Genomic DNA, 13,988 nt, shown 5'->3' with positions numbered 1-13,988 from the left:
TATTTCTCCACAGCCTCACCAGCATCTATTGTTTCTTGACGTTTTAATAATCACCATTCTGACTGGCATGAGATTGTATCTCATTGTGGTTTTGATTTGCATTTCTCTAATTATCAGTGATGTTGAGCTTTTTTTCATATGTTTCTTGGCCATGTAAATCTCTTCTTTTGAGAAATGTCTGCTCATATCCTTTACCCGCTTTTTGATGGAGTTGTTTTTTTCTTGTAAATTTGTATAAGTTCCTTGTAAATTCTGGATATTAGACCTTTGTCAGATGGGCAGATTGCAAAAATTTTCTCCTACTCTGTAGGTTGCCTGTTCACTCTGATGATAGTTTCTTTTGCTGTCCAGAAGCTCTTTAGTTTAATTAGATCCCATTTGTCAATTTTGGGTTTGGTTGCCATTGCTTTTGGTGTTTTTATCATGAAGTCTTTGCCCATGCCTATGTCCTGAATGATATTGCCTAGGTTTTCTTCTAGGGTTTTTATGGTTTTGGGTTTTACATGTAAGTCTTTAATCCATCTTGAGTTAATTTTTATATAAGCTGTAAGGAAGGGGTCTGCTTTCAGTTTTCTGCATGTGGCTAGCCAGTTTTCACAGCACCATTTATTGAATAGAAGATCCTTTCCCCATTGCTTGTTTTTGTCATTTGTCGATGATCAGATGGTTGTAGATGTATGGTGTTATTTTTGAGGTCTCTGTTCTGTTCCACTGGTCTATATGTCTGTTTTGGTACCAGTACCATGCTGTTTTGGTTACTATAGCCTTGTAGAATAGTTTGAGGCCAGGTAACATGATACCTCCAGCTTTATTCTTTTTGCTTAGGACAGTCTTGGCTATGCAGGGTTGTCTTTGATTCCATATGAAATTTAAAGTAGTTTTTTCTAATTCTGTGAAGAATCTCAGTGCTAGTTTGATGGGAATAACACTGAATTTATAAATTACTTTGGGCAGTATGGCCATTTTCACAAATTTCTAGATAATTTATTCTCTTTGTAGCAATTGTGAATGAGAGTTCATTCATGATTTTGCTCTCTGCTTGTCTATTATTAATGTAAAGGAATGCTTGTGATTTTTGCTCATTGATTTTGTATCCTGAGACTTTGCTGAAGTTGCTTATCAGTTTAAGGAGTTTTGGGGCTGAGACGATGGGGTTTTCTAAATATAAAATCATGTCGTTTGCAAACAGAGACAATCTGACTTCCTCTCTTCCTGTTTGAATACACTTTATTTATTTCTCTTGTCTGATCACCCTGGCCAGAACTTCCAATACTATGTTCAATAGGAGTGGTGAGAGAGGGCATCATTGTCTTGTACCAGTTTGCAAAGGAAATGCATCCAGCTTTTGCCCATTCAATATGATATTGGCTATGGGTTTGTCATAAATAGCTCTTATTATTTTTGGATATGTTCCATCAATACCTAGTTTATTGAGAGTCTTTAACATGAAGGGATGTTGAATTGATCAAAGGCCTTTCCTGCATCTATCAAGATAATCATGTGGTTTTTGTCTTTGATTCTGTTTGTGTGATGGATTACATTTATTGATTGCATATGCTGAACCAGCCTTGCAATCCAGGGATGAAGCCAACTTGATCCAGGTGGATAATTTTTTGATGTGCTGCTGGATTCAGTTTGCCAGTATTTTATTGAGGATTTTCACATCAATATTCATCAGGGATATTGGCCTGAAGTTTTCTCTTTTTGTTGTGTCTCTTCCCAGTTTTGGTATCAGGATGATGCTGGCCTCATAAAATAAGTTAGGAAGGAGTTCCTCCTTTTCAGTTGTTTGCAATAGTTTCCAAAAGAATGGTACCAGCTTTTCTTTGTACCTCTAGTAGAATTTGGCTGTGTATCCATCTGCTCCTGGGCTTTTTTTTTTTTTTTTTTTTTTGGTTAGTAGGCTGTTAATTACTGCCTCAATTTTAGAACTTATTATTGGTCTATTCAAGGATTCGATTTCCTCCTGGTTTAGTCTTGGGAGGGTGTATGTGTCTAGGAATTTATCCATTTCTTCTACATTTTCTAGTTTATTTGCATAGAGGTGTTTATAGTTTTCTCTGATGGTAGTTTGTATTTCTGTGGGGTCAGTAGTGATATCCCCTTTATCATTTTTTATTGTGTCTATTTAATTCTCTCTTTTCTTCTTTATTAGTCTAGCTAGCAGTCTATTTTGTTAACTTTTTTCAAAAAAAACAGCTCCTGGATTCATTTATTTTTTGGAGGGTTTTTTTGTGTATCTATCTTCTTCATTTCTGCTCTTAGTTATTTCTTTTCTTCTGCTAGCTTTTGGATTCGTTTGCTCCTGCCTCTCTAACTCTTTTAATTGTGATGTTAGGGTGTCAGTTTAAGATTTTTCTAGCTTTCTGATGTTGGCATTTGGTGCTATAAATTTCCTTCTTAACATTGCTTTAGCTGTGTCCCAGATTCTGGTACATTGTCTCTTTGTTCTTATTGGTTTCAAAGAACTTCTTGATTTCTGCTTTAATTTCATTATTTACCTAGGAGTCATTAAGGAGCAGGTTGTTCAATTTCCATGTAATTGTGTGGTTTTAAGTGAGTTTCTTAATACTGAGTTCTAATTTGATTGCACTGTGATCTGAGAGACTATTTGTTATGATTTAAGTTTTGTATTTGCTAAAGAGTGTTTTACTTCCAATTATGTGATTGATTTTAGAATAAGTGCCATGTGGCACTGAGAAGAATGTATATTCTGTTGATTTGGAGGGGAGAATTCTGTAGATGTCTATTAGGTCCACTTGATCCAGAGCTGAGTTCAAGTCCTGAATATCCTTGTTAATTTTCTGTCTCATCGATCTAATATTGGCAGTTGGGTGTTAAAGTTTCCCACTATTATTGCATGGGAGTCTAAGTCTCTTTGTAGGTCTCTAAGAACTTGTTTTATGAATCTGGGTAATCCTGCATTGGGTGCATATATATTTAGCATAGTTAGTTCTTCTTGTTGCATTGATCCCTTTACTATTATGTAATGTCATTCTTTGTCTTTTTTGATCTTTGTTGGTTTAAAGTCTGTTTTGTCAGAGACTAGGATTGCAACCCCCACTTTTTTTTTCCTTTCCATTTGCTTGGAAAATTTCCGTCCATCCCTTTGTTTTCAGTCTGTGCGTGTCTTTGCACATGAGATGGGTCTCCCAAATACAGCATATCAATGGTTCTTAACTCTTTATCCAATTTGCCAGTCTGCGTCTTTTAATTGGGGCATTTAGCTCATTTACATTTAAGGTTAATATTGTTATGTGTGAATTAGATCTTGTCATCATGATGCTATCTGGTTATTTTGCACAGTAGTTGATGCAGTTTATTCATAGTGTCATTGGTCTTTATATTTTGGTGTGTTTTTGCAGTGGCTGTTACCAGTTTTTCCTTTCCATATTTAGTGCTTCTCTCAGGAATTCTTGCAAGGCAGGCCTAGTGGTAACAAAATCCCTCAGCATTTGCTTGTCTGTAAAATATTTTATTTCTCCTTTGCTTATGAAACTTAGTTTGGCTGGATATGAAATTCTGGGTTGAAAATTCTTTTCTAAGAATGTTGAATATTGGCCCCCAATCTCTTCTGGCTTGTAGAGTTTCTGCTGAGAGGTCCACTGTTAGTCTGATGGGCTTCCCTTTGTAGGTGATCTGGCCTTTCTCTCTGGCTTGCCCTTGACATTGTTTCCTTCATTTCAACCTTGGAGAATCTTATGGTTAAATGTCTTGGAGGTGATCTTCTCATGGAATATCTTAGTGGTGCTCTCTGTATTTCCTGAATTTTCCTGTTGACCTGTCTTGCTAGGTTGGGGAGTTCTCCTGGATAATATCCTGAAGTGTATTTTCCAGCTTTTTAATTGCCTTTTAACACTAATTTAGGTCCTTCCTCTCTGAGTGCACCTGGCGCTACCCTGTTGCCCTGTCTCTCCCCAAGCTGAAAACTTGTCTTTCTCCCTTTGTTCCCGATTCCATCTTATCCATTCTATATGCCATTACTTCAGGGTCGTACTAGGTAAAAAAAAAAAAAAAAAAAAAAAAAAAAATAGTTGTTTAAACCAATTTTATTTTAAATTTTAGTAGGGAAGAATACAACTAACATCAACTGAACATCTACAATATACCAAGCACTTTTATACATGTTTTCATTTAATTTTCACAACACCCTATCGGTAATTGTCATTCCTGTTGTATATATGGCATTAATTTAGAGGCAAGTGGCTTGTTTTAACCCCTTTGTACATACTATTCCCTCTGCCTAGGATGCCCCTTCATTTCCATCTCTATCTAGCAAACTACCAAACCCATAAAAGCCACTTCAGACGTCATCTCCCTAGCTGGTGGTCTCAGCACTGCCCATGTCAATGCTGAAAGGACTCTCCAAGTAATATTGATACTTGCCCCTGGTTAAGAGTCATCATACTAAACTGACTGTGTAAAGAGCAAGAGCCACATCTTACTGATACCTGTATTCCTGTTGCATTGCAGAGTCTATTTTGCATTCCACAGTAGTGTATCGGTCAATGTTTATTGAAGGAATTATTTGAGGTTTACGAAAATGCCCATTTTATGTTGTGTTTTACCGAGGGTAGGTAGATTTTGAAAAGTTTAAGCAAATGTATTCAGATAAATGCTACATCTCTGGGGAGCAATAGAAGTGAAAGGTGGTGATAAGTATGAATGAAACCCATATAAACACAGAGGCAACAATTTTTAGAAAGAAGAGAATGCTTATCATATTTTTATTCTTTTTGGGAACAAACTACTTTCCTCATAATGCAAACTTAAAAAAAAGTAAAATTTGATAAAGTCTGTTTGGCTGGTACAAATACATAGCAGATAATTGTAAACCAGGGATACTTCCTTGGGAAACAGATTGCCATCAGAAAAAGAGACTCCATGAAATGTTTAACATTTATTAAAGTGTCATAGGTTAAATTGTTAAATAGCTGAAAAACACTGAAGTAGGAACTCATAGAAAGGTTTGGGTAGCCTACTGTCCTTTATAAAAGGCAGGATCTTCATTGATTCAAAATACTTTGATTGCCTTGAGCTCTATTATTGAATGTTGCTAAAAATAAATGCGCCACCAACTTAAACTTAGAAATTTCTTTCTTCATTCAATGAAAGTTTACATTGTGTTGTAACAGAATTTGACCTTTACTGGCAAGAAATAATGCAAAACATTTCTAATCAATTCTCAAGCATGATCTGGCAGCACTTTCCACACAACTAGGTACCAGCTGATAAGAGATGAAATCTCTGATTACTATTTCAGCAGTTACCATTAGTACAAGTAAAAATGAAAATTCTGACTGGCAAGTGCTCAAGGATTTTAGTACTAACATAATTATTTATTGCTTAGAACGTGGCTCTGCATGGTCCAAGTTCAATGTCAATTCAAGACCCCAGCAAGATACTGTACAGCTTGACTTCATTTGCCAAAGAAATTTGAAAACTTGTTTAAAGCTATTAAAAGCATTCTTGCTGCTTTTTGGCAGTGCTAAGTAGAACTTGGCTCATCATAGAGCTGGGGTAATCAGAGAGTAAGCAAATGATAATTTTGCTCCTTAGGCAAACATACAAGCTTTGAAGCCAGGGCATTTCTAATTGCATGCCTAGTGCCTGATTGACATGATTCTGAGGTTAGATTGAGAAGCTACTCCTAGTTGCCGATTGTTTACCAGTGACCTTCCGCTCCTACACATAGAATTGTGTTTCACCTATTGACAGTGGTCTGCCAGAGTTCAGGATGAATCTTCCTGGAGTATAGATTCTGCTCAAGGTTAACAGAAAACACTTCACTTCAATGTGTGTGTCTGTGTGTGTGTGTGTGCATGTGTATGTCTGTGTGTGTGTGTGATGTATAATGCAAAATTCTTCTAAAATAGGAGACTTCAAAGAAATGTTAGGACTTAAGCCTGTCCCTCCCACTCCTGCCATGGGGAGAGGACATTTGGAAGTGTGGAGAAACTTAAAATCACTGCTCTAAGTTATGGCCACTTTTCTGGAATACTCTTCTGTCTCACCTCTGCCCAGAAGTATCCTGCTTATTTTTCAAAAGTCATTGTCCCCAACTTCTCTACCCCAAGCAGAATTAACACTTCTCTGTGGCTCCGTAAACTTTCCTCTATGAACCTCACATGGCATTTATCCCATTGGTGTGATTAGCTGTTTGTCTTCTTACTAGATAGATTGTGAGTCTCAGAAGAACAAGGTCTGCAGGTTCTTTATATTCTCAGTGTCTTGCACCATATTTGACTAGAGCAAGTAACTAGCAAACAGTGAATAGTGAATAGGTAGATTGATGAATGGATGATAGAACAGACAGGAAAATGTCCATTGATATGTCCACCCACCTGAATAAAATTCTGAACTCTCCTAATGTTCTAGTTTAGGCCTCTGAACATAGAACTAGGTGTTCACTGGGTTGTTTTCAACTTCCTTATCCATTATACCCTTATTTTTAATGGAGAAATATCAATGTAATTCATTCTACTATAAGACTCAGGAAGAAAAATCATATGATCATATCAATTAATGCAAACAAAGTCTTTAACAAAATCCAACACCAAGTCATGATTAAAAAAAAAAAAAGAAACTCTCAACCAACTAAGAGTAGAGTAGAGGGGAACATTCACAAACTGATAAAGAATATCTACAAAAGTTCTACAGGTAACATCATACTTTATGGTGAAAGACTAAATGCTTTTCTTCCAAAATCAGGAACAAGATTAGGATGTCTGCTCTCATCATTTCTAGTCAACATTATGCTGGTGGTTCTAGCCAGTGAAATAAGGAAGCAATAAGTAAGAGGCAATCAATTTTGAAAGGAAATAAAACTGTCTTTATATGCAGACAACATGATTATCTTTGTAAAAAGTTGTGATAAATCCACAAAACAACTACCAGAACTAGTGAGTGAATATAGCAAGTTCACAGGATACAGGGTCATTATTAAAAATCAATTCTATTCTTATATACTAGGAATAAACAAACAGAAATTGAAAATTTTAAGAACACCATTCTTAAAAGCATCAAAAATATGAAATATTAAGATGTCACTTTTCTGAAAATTGATCTATAGAGTCAATGCAATTTTAATTTTTTATAGGAACTGATAAGCTGATTTGAAAATTTATGTGGAAAGTTAGAGTACCTAGACTATCCTAAACTACTTTGAAAAAAAAGAACAAAATTGGAGGGCCTATGCTACCTGATTTCAAGGCTTATTAAAAAGCTACAGTAATCAACGCATAGTGTTTTTAATATAGACAGTAGATCTATTTGCAGAATAGTGAGCCAAAAAATAAACCCACACATATATGGTCAAATGATCTGCAATAAAAGTGTGAAGCAATTCAATGGAAAAATTATATTAAAAGACAAAATACAGCTTGGAACAAAATATTTGCAAATCCCATATCTGACAAAGAACTGTTATCCAGAATCTATGATGAACTTTTAAAAAATAATAAAAAACACAACTCAATATTTTTAAATGGAGGAAAGGGAGTCAGGTACAGTGGTGGATGTCTGTAATCCCAGTTACTTGGGAGGCTGAGGTGAGAGGATCACTTGAGTCCAGGAGTTTGAAACCAGCCTGGGCAACATAGCCAGATCTTGTCTCTAAAAACAAACAAACAAAAAAATTAAATGAGTGAAATACTTGAAAAGACACTTCACCAAAGAAGATATACAGAAAGATGCTCAACATCATTAGCCATCAGAGAAATGCAAATTAAAATCATAACAAGAGACTATTACATACCTACTAGAATGATTAAACTTAAAAAGACTGATCATACCAAGTTTTGAGGAGGATGTGAGAACCTGAAACTCTCATACACTGCTGGTGGGAGTGTAAAATGGTACATCCACTTTAGGAAATAGTTTGGCAGTTTCTTATAACATGTATATGGTCAAATGATCTGCAACAAAAGTGTGAAGCAATTCAATGGAATATTTATATTAAAAGACAAAATACAGCTTGGAAGAAAATATTTGTAAATCACATATCTGATAAAGAACTGTTATTCAGAATATATAACAACATATTATATATAGTATATATAGTATACTATATACTACCACATAGTATATGTTACCCAACAATTCCACTCCAAAGTATTTCCCAAGAGAAATAAAATCATATGTCCACACAAAGACTTGCACACCAATGTCTGTAACAGTTTTATTTGTAGTAACTGAAAACTGGAAATAAAATATTTTGTCCCTCAACAGAGAATAGATAAACGAACTCTGTCACATCCATACAACAGAATACTACCTATCAATAAAAAGCAATGAACTGACACGTTATAACATGATAGAATCTCAAAATAATTATGCTGAGAGAAAGAAACCAGACAAAGTATATTGTGTGATGCTATTTATATAAAATTCTAGAAAATGACAACTGATCTATAGTGACAAAAAGCAGATCAGTAGTTACCTGGAAATGCAGAGGGCATCAGAGATTGGACTGAGTGGGAAGGGATTACAAAGTAGCATGAGGAAACTTTTGTGGGTGATGGATATCTTTATTATTTTGATTGTGATGATGGTTTCACAAGTGTACAAATATGTACATACATATATCAAAACTTAAAATTATATACTTAAATATGTACAGATTGTTGTATGTCTGTAAAGCCATAAACATTATCTTTGTGGCTGAAAATGAAACTGGTTATAACTTAATCTAGAGTTTGTGTCAAGTATCAGTGGGTTATAAGAGAAAGGATATAGAAAGGCTTTGAGGCTGCGGTTAAGGGAAAGAGGCAGATTAAATAATAGAGACATGGACTATGCTTTAGTTGTCTCCTTGCCAGAACTTTTTTGAGGTAAAAGTTATGAGAGACTGATTTAAATTTAGTAATGGCAAAAGAAGATTTCTGTTTAAAGGTTACTAATTGGTTCTTAAATTGCCATATGATTATCTTATCTTATGAGTAATACATGAACATAATTTTTTAAAATATGAACTAAGTACCTAAAAGTCTATAAGGCAAGCAACATTTCGCTGTTCCAATCCTCCTAATCCTATTCCTCTGAGATTACCTTGCACTCTATTAACTGTTTCTGTTTAGTTCTTCTATTGACTTCTTCCATATATACTGCTATGTCTTGATTCATCTATTTTAGACTTTGTTAACTTTATAATTATCAAATGAGGCTATAACTCACTTATACTATCTCTTGTCCCAATTTAGTTATCATGCTTTTTAGTTCCTCTTTTTTTTGAGGAATATATTTAGACCTTTATTTCTTGTTTCATAAACTATAGACAATCTCTTAATTCTTTGTAAAAATTAAGAGCTTGTAAAAAGGGGCCTTAGTTCCCTTTATCTCTCTCCTCTACCTACCCATTCTAGTCATTTGTACTTTTATTTTTTACATTGCAAACAGTGGTAATGTTTATATTTTGCTCTACATCTATAATTAGCTATCTCTATAATTAAATATCCTGTGCTTTTGTATATTAGTTATTTCCAGAACCACAGTATTTATGCTATTGTTAATTATTTAAAATTTTTCTTTCTTCTGTCAAGTGTTTGTAGTATTACATTTCTTAATTTGTATAAATTTTTTCTAGATTTTCTAATTACCTATATTTTTTCTTCCATTGTCTGCTACATTCATAAGTTTCTCTAATTTCTTAAAGATAAATAAAACGGTGAGTCCTTTTCCCTCTCATTTTCTTGATGCCTCTTTCTTGGAGCTCTCCTTCCTTCCATTCAGACTAAATGTACCTTAGGCCTACTGTACAACTGTTGTCCTTGCACTTACTTTTATTAGTCTTTGCAATCTAAAAATGTCTTTTTTGTTATCAGACTCAATTGATAGTTGATTAGGACAAAATTATAGGTTTGAAATAATTTGCCCTCAGAACTTTGAAGGCATTCCTCCATCGTTCTCTCTAAGAGCCAGTGTTGCTGACGAGATGACCAAACCATTCCTACTCTTGTTCCCTTAACTATTAATGTTTTTCCTCTCTGGGACCTTTCAGGATCTTTTCTATATCTTTGCTGGTCTGAAATTTCATAATGTACCTAGGGATTGAGCAAAATGGTTTACTACCCCAGATATGAGGCCTGCAGCTCAATAAGCCCCACCTATGTAAATACAGCCATTTTGCTGGGGGACCTCTAAATTCCAAATAGTAGAGGTCTTTGTTTTAGAACATCAATGCCCATATTAGTTACCTCAATTCTTCTTAGACAATTTATTCAATCTCTTTAGAGAAGAACCTTCTGATTTTTTTCTTTGCCTTAGGAATCAATGCCTGAATACTAGCAGTTCTATATGCAGCGGAGGAAAATGATTAATATACAGATTTTCAATGAATTTCTCATATTTCATTGTCACCCTATGCCTTACTTGGCACTTCCAATTTTCAAACTTTTCTATGATCCTACCAGGCAGAATAACATCCTCCCAGGCTATAAGCCCCCTCTGTCATTTTATCTGCCAATCTTTATTAGCCAGCATCCTATTCAATTTCCACCTATCAGAAGTATATTGGACTCTCTTTTCCACTGATTCTCTCTACTGTTGTCTTCATTATATCTTTTTTTATTGTTTAATGTCATTTAAAAGTTTTTTATTTTTAAATTTTATGAGTACATAGTAGGTATATATATTTATGGCGTATATGAGATATTCTGACATAGGCACACAATGTGTAATAATCACATCAAGGTAAATGCAGTAACCATCACTTCAAGCATTTATCCTTTCTTTGTATTAAAAACAATCTGATTATACTCTGAGTTTTTTTTAATGTACAGTATTTTAAAATGTGCAATTTTAAAATGTACTATAATGATTGTTGATGGTAGTTACCTTGTTATGCTATCAAATACTAGATCTTATTCATTTTATCTAACTATTTTTTGTACCCTTTAATAATCCTCACTCCCACATCCATTACTACCCTTCCCAGCCTCTGGTAACCATCATTCTACTCTACATCCCCATGAGTTCAATTGTCTTAATTTTTTAGCTCCCACAAATGTGTGAGAATATATGAAGTTTGTCTTTCTGTGTGTCTGGCTTATTTCACTTAACATAATGACCTCCATTTCCCTTCAGGTGTTTGCAAATGACAGGATCTCATTCTTTTTATGGCTAAGTAGTACTGCATTGTGTATGTGTACTATGTTTTCTTTATCCATTCATCCATTGATGGATACTTAGATTGCTTCCAAATCTTGGCTATTGTGAATAGTGCCACAATAAACATGGGAGTGCAGATATGTCTTTGATATACTGATGTCCTTTCTTTTGGGTATATACCTAGTAGTAGATTGCTGGATCGTATGGTAGTTCTATTTTTAGTTTTTTGAGGAACCTCCAAACTGTTCTTCACAGTGATTGTCATAATTTACATTTTCACCAACAGTGTATGAGGGTTCCTGTTCTCCACATTCTCATCAGCATTCGTTACTGCCTGTCTTTTGAATAAAAGTTAAAATGGATAAAGGCCATTTTCACTGGGGTGAGATAATATCTCATTGTAGTTTCAATTTGCATTTCTCTGATGTTCGATGATGTAGAGTACCTTTTAATATGCTTCTTTGCCATTTGTATGTCTTCTTTTGAGAAATGTCTATTCAGATCTTTTGCTCATTTTAAAATCAAATTATTAGATTTTTTCCTGTAGAATGGTCTGAGCTCCTTATATATTCTGGTTATTAATCCCTGTCAGATGAGTAGTTTGCAAATATTTTCTCCCACTCTGCAGGTTATCTCTTAACTTTGTTGATTGTTTCCTTTGCTATGCAGAAGCTTTTTAATTTGATATGCTCCCATTTTTCCATTTTTGCTTTGATTGCCTGTGCTTGTGGGGTATTACTCAAGTAATTTTTGCCCATTCTAATTTCCTGGAGTTCACTCAATTTTTTTCTAGTCGTGTCATAGTTTGAGGTCCTAGATGTAAGTCTTTAATCCATTTTAACTTTATCTTTGTATACAGTGAGAGATAGGGGTCTAGTTTCATTCTTTTGCATATGGATATCCAGTTTTCCCAGCACCATTTACTAAAGAGACTGTCTTTTCCCAATGTATGTTCTTGGCACCTTTGTCAAACATGAGTTCACTGTAGATGTATGGACTTATTCCAGGGTTATTCTTTTCCATTAGTCTATATGTCTTTTTTAATGCCAGCACCATGCTGCTTGGCTTGCTATAGCTCTGTATTACAATTTGAAGTCAGGTAATGTGATTCTTCCAGTTTTGTTCTTTTGGCTCAGGATAGCTTTGGCTATTCTAGGTCTTTTGTGGTGCCATATAAATTTTAGAATATTTTTTATTTCTATGAAGAATGTCATTGATATTTTGATAGGGATTGTATTGAATCAGTAGATAGCTTGGGGTACTATGAATATTTAATAATGTCAATTCTTCTAATCCATGAATATGAAATATCTTTTCCATTTTTCAATTTCTTACATCAATGTTTTATATTTTTCACTTTAGAGATCTTTCACTTCTTTGGTTAAGTTTATTCCTAGGTATTTTATTTTATTTGTGGCCATTGTAAATGGAATTACTTTCTTAATTTCTTTTTCAAATTGTTTGCTGTTGACATATAGAAATGCTATGTTGATTTTTTTATCCTGCAACTTTATTGAACTTGTTTATCAGTTCTAATAATTTTTTTGGTGGAGTTTTTAGATTTTTCCATATATGAGACCATTTCATCTGCAAATAAAGATAATTCAACTTCTTCCTTTCCAATTTGGATGCTCTTTATATCTTTCTCTCATCTAATTACTCTACCTAGGATTTCCAGTACTATCTTGGATAACAGTGGTGAAAGTGGGCTCTATAATCAGCAGGTGGCGGGTCATGGGATCATCCATACTCCAGCATCATACAACATACCCTTATAACACACCTGCACATGTAATCCCCTAAATCTAAAATAAAAGTTGAGATTATTTTTTTAAAATCAAAAAAAAAATCAGCGGGTGGCAAATATAGCCAGGCTTATGACATTCCCTTCAGGGTGGAAGTCTCCCTGGGCCCAGGCAGGTCTAAAGATGCCATCCAGGAGCCAGGGCATATAGTCAGGAAGCTTAGGAACATACTTGGTGCTCTATTATACTGTGGCTAAGCTGACAGCCAAAAAGCAAGACAAAATCCTTCCCACTCTTCCTTCCTTTTTCCTCAAGCAGAAGAGTCCCTCCCTGTGGCTACCACTACCTCAGGCCCATGGCAAGTACTGCCTAGCTATTGCCAGTGTTCACTCAAGGCCCAAGAGATCTTTAGTCAGCTTGTAGTGAATGCTGCCAGGCCTGGGACTCTTCCCTCAGGGCAGTTGGCTCCCCTCTGGCCCAGGGCATGTCCAGAAATGCCATTCAAGAGCCAAGGCCTAGAATGTGGGGTCCCAAGACCCCACTTGGTACTCTACCCCGCTGTGGCTGAGCTGGGACCGAAGCCATAAAACAAAGTCCCTTTTACTCTTCCCTCTCCTTTTGCCAAGCAAGAGAATTCTCTCCTCGTAGCAACCACAGTTGGGAATGTAATGGGCCCTTCAAGGCAGCAGATTCCCTTCTGAGCCAGGCTGTGTTTAGAAATGTCATCCAGGAGCCAGGGCCTGGAATGGGAGCCTTAGAACTCTGCCTGGTACCCTATTCTACTGTGGCTGAGCTGGTATCCACGTTGCAAGACAAAGTCCTCTTTATTCTCTCCTCTCCTCTCCTCAAGAAGATGGACAGAGTCTCTCTTGGAGCTGTGACCTGCACTGCTTGTAGTTGAGGGAGGGGTGATGCAAGCACTCCCTTGGCCACCCCAGCTGATATATCACTAGATTGCATGCATCCCAAGCCACTGTCTCCAATCCCAGCACAGCACCAGTACTTGCTCAGGAATTGCTGTCCTTGTGACCTAGACTGCCTTTCAAGTTTATTTAGAACCCCAGAGCACTTTAGCCTACAGTGTTAGGGCTCACCAGAGCTCGGGTTCCAACCACTGGAATGGATGATTCTCTGCTG

General features: G+C 35.7%; 1 protein-coding gene and 1 long non-coding RNA gene across 8 annotated transcripts in view; one reads left to right on the top strand and one right to left on the bottom strand.

Annotated features, from left to right (window-relative positions):
* Positions 1-13,988, top strand: part of EDA (ectodysplasin A) — a 419,967-nt gene that overhangs the window by 298,292 nt on the left and 107,687 nt on the right. The gene's annotated exons all lie outside the window — the stretch shown is intronic.
* The window catches only part of LOC105722981 (uncharacterized), a 78,906-nt gene continuing 71,958 nt past the window's right edge, over positions 7,041-13,988 (bottom strand). Inside the window, exons 3-4 of the long non-coding RNA XR_001108714.2 lie at positions 7,794-7,916; positions 7,041-7,614 (exon numbers count right to left, since the gene is read on the bottom strand). This is a non-coding gene — a long non-coding RNA (uncharacterized LOC105722981). The remainder of the gene's footprint in view (positions 7,615-7,793; positions 7,917-13,988) is intronic.

Source organism: Aotus nancymaae, unplaced genomic scaffold (genome assembly GCF_030222135.1).
Source record: "Aotus nancymaae isolate 86718 unplaced genomic scaffold, 86718_ANA_hifiasm-v0.15.2.pri h1tg000081l, whole genome shotgun sequence".
Classification (NCBI taxonomy): domain Eukaryota; kingdom Metazoa; phylum Chordata; class Mammalia; order Primates; family Aotidae; genus Aotus; species Aotus nancymaae.
Note: the sequence above shows the minus strand (reverse complement) of the source record. Positions and strands in the feature narration are given on the sequence as shown.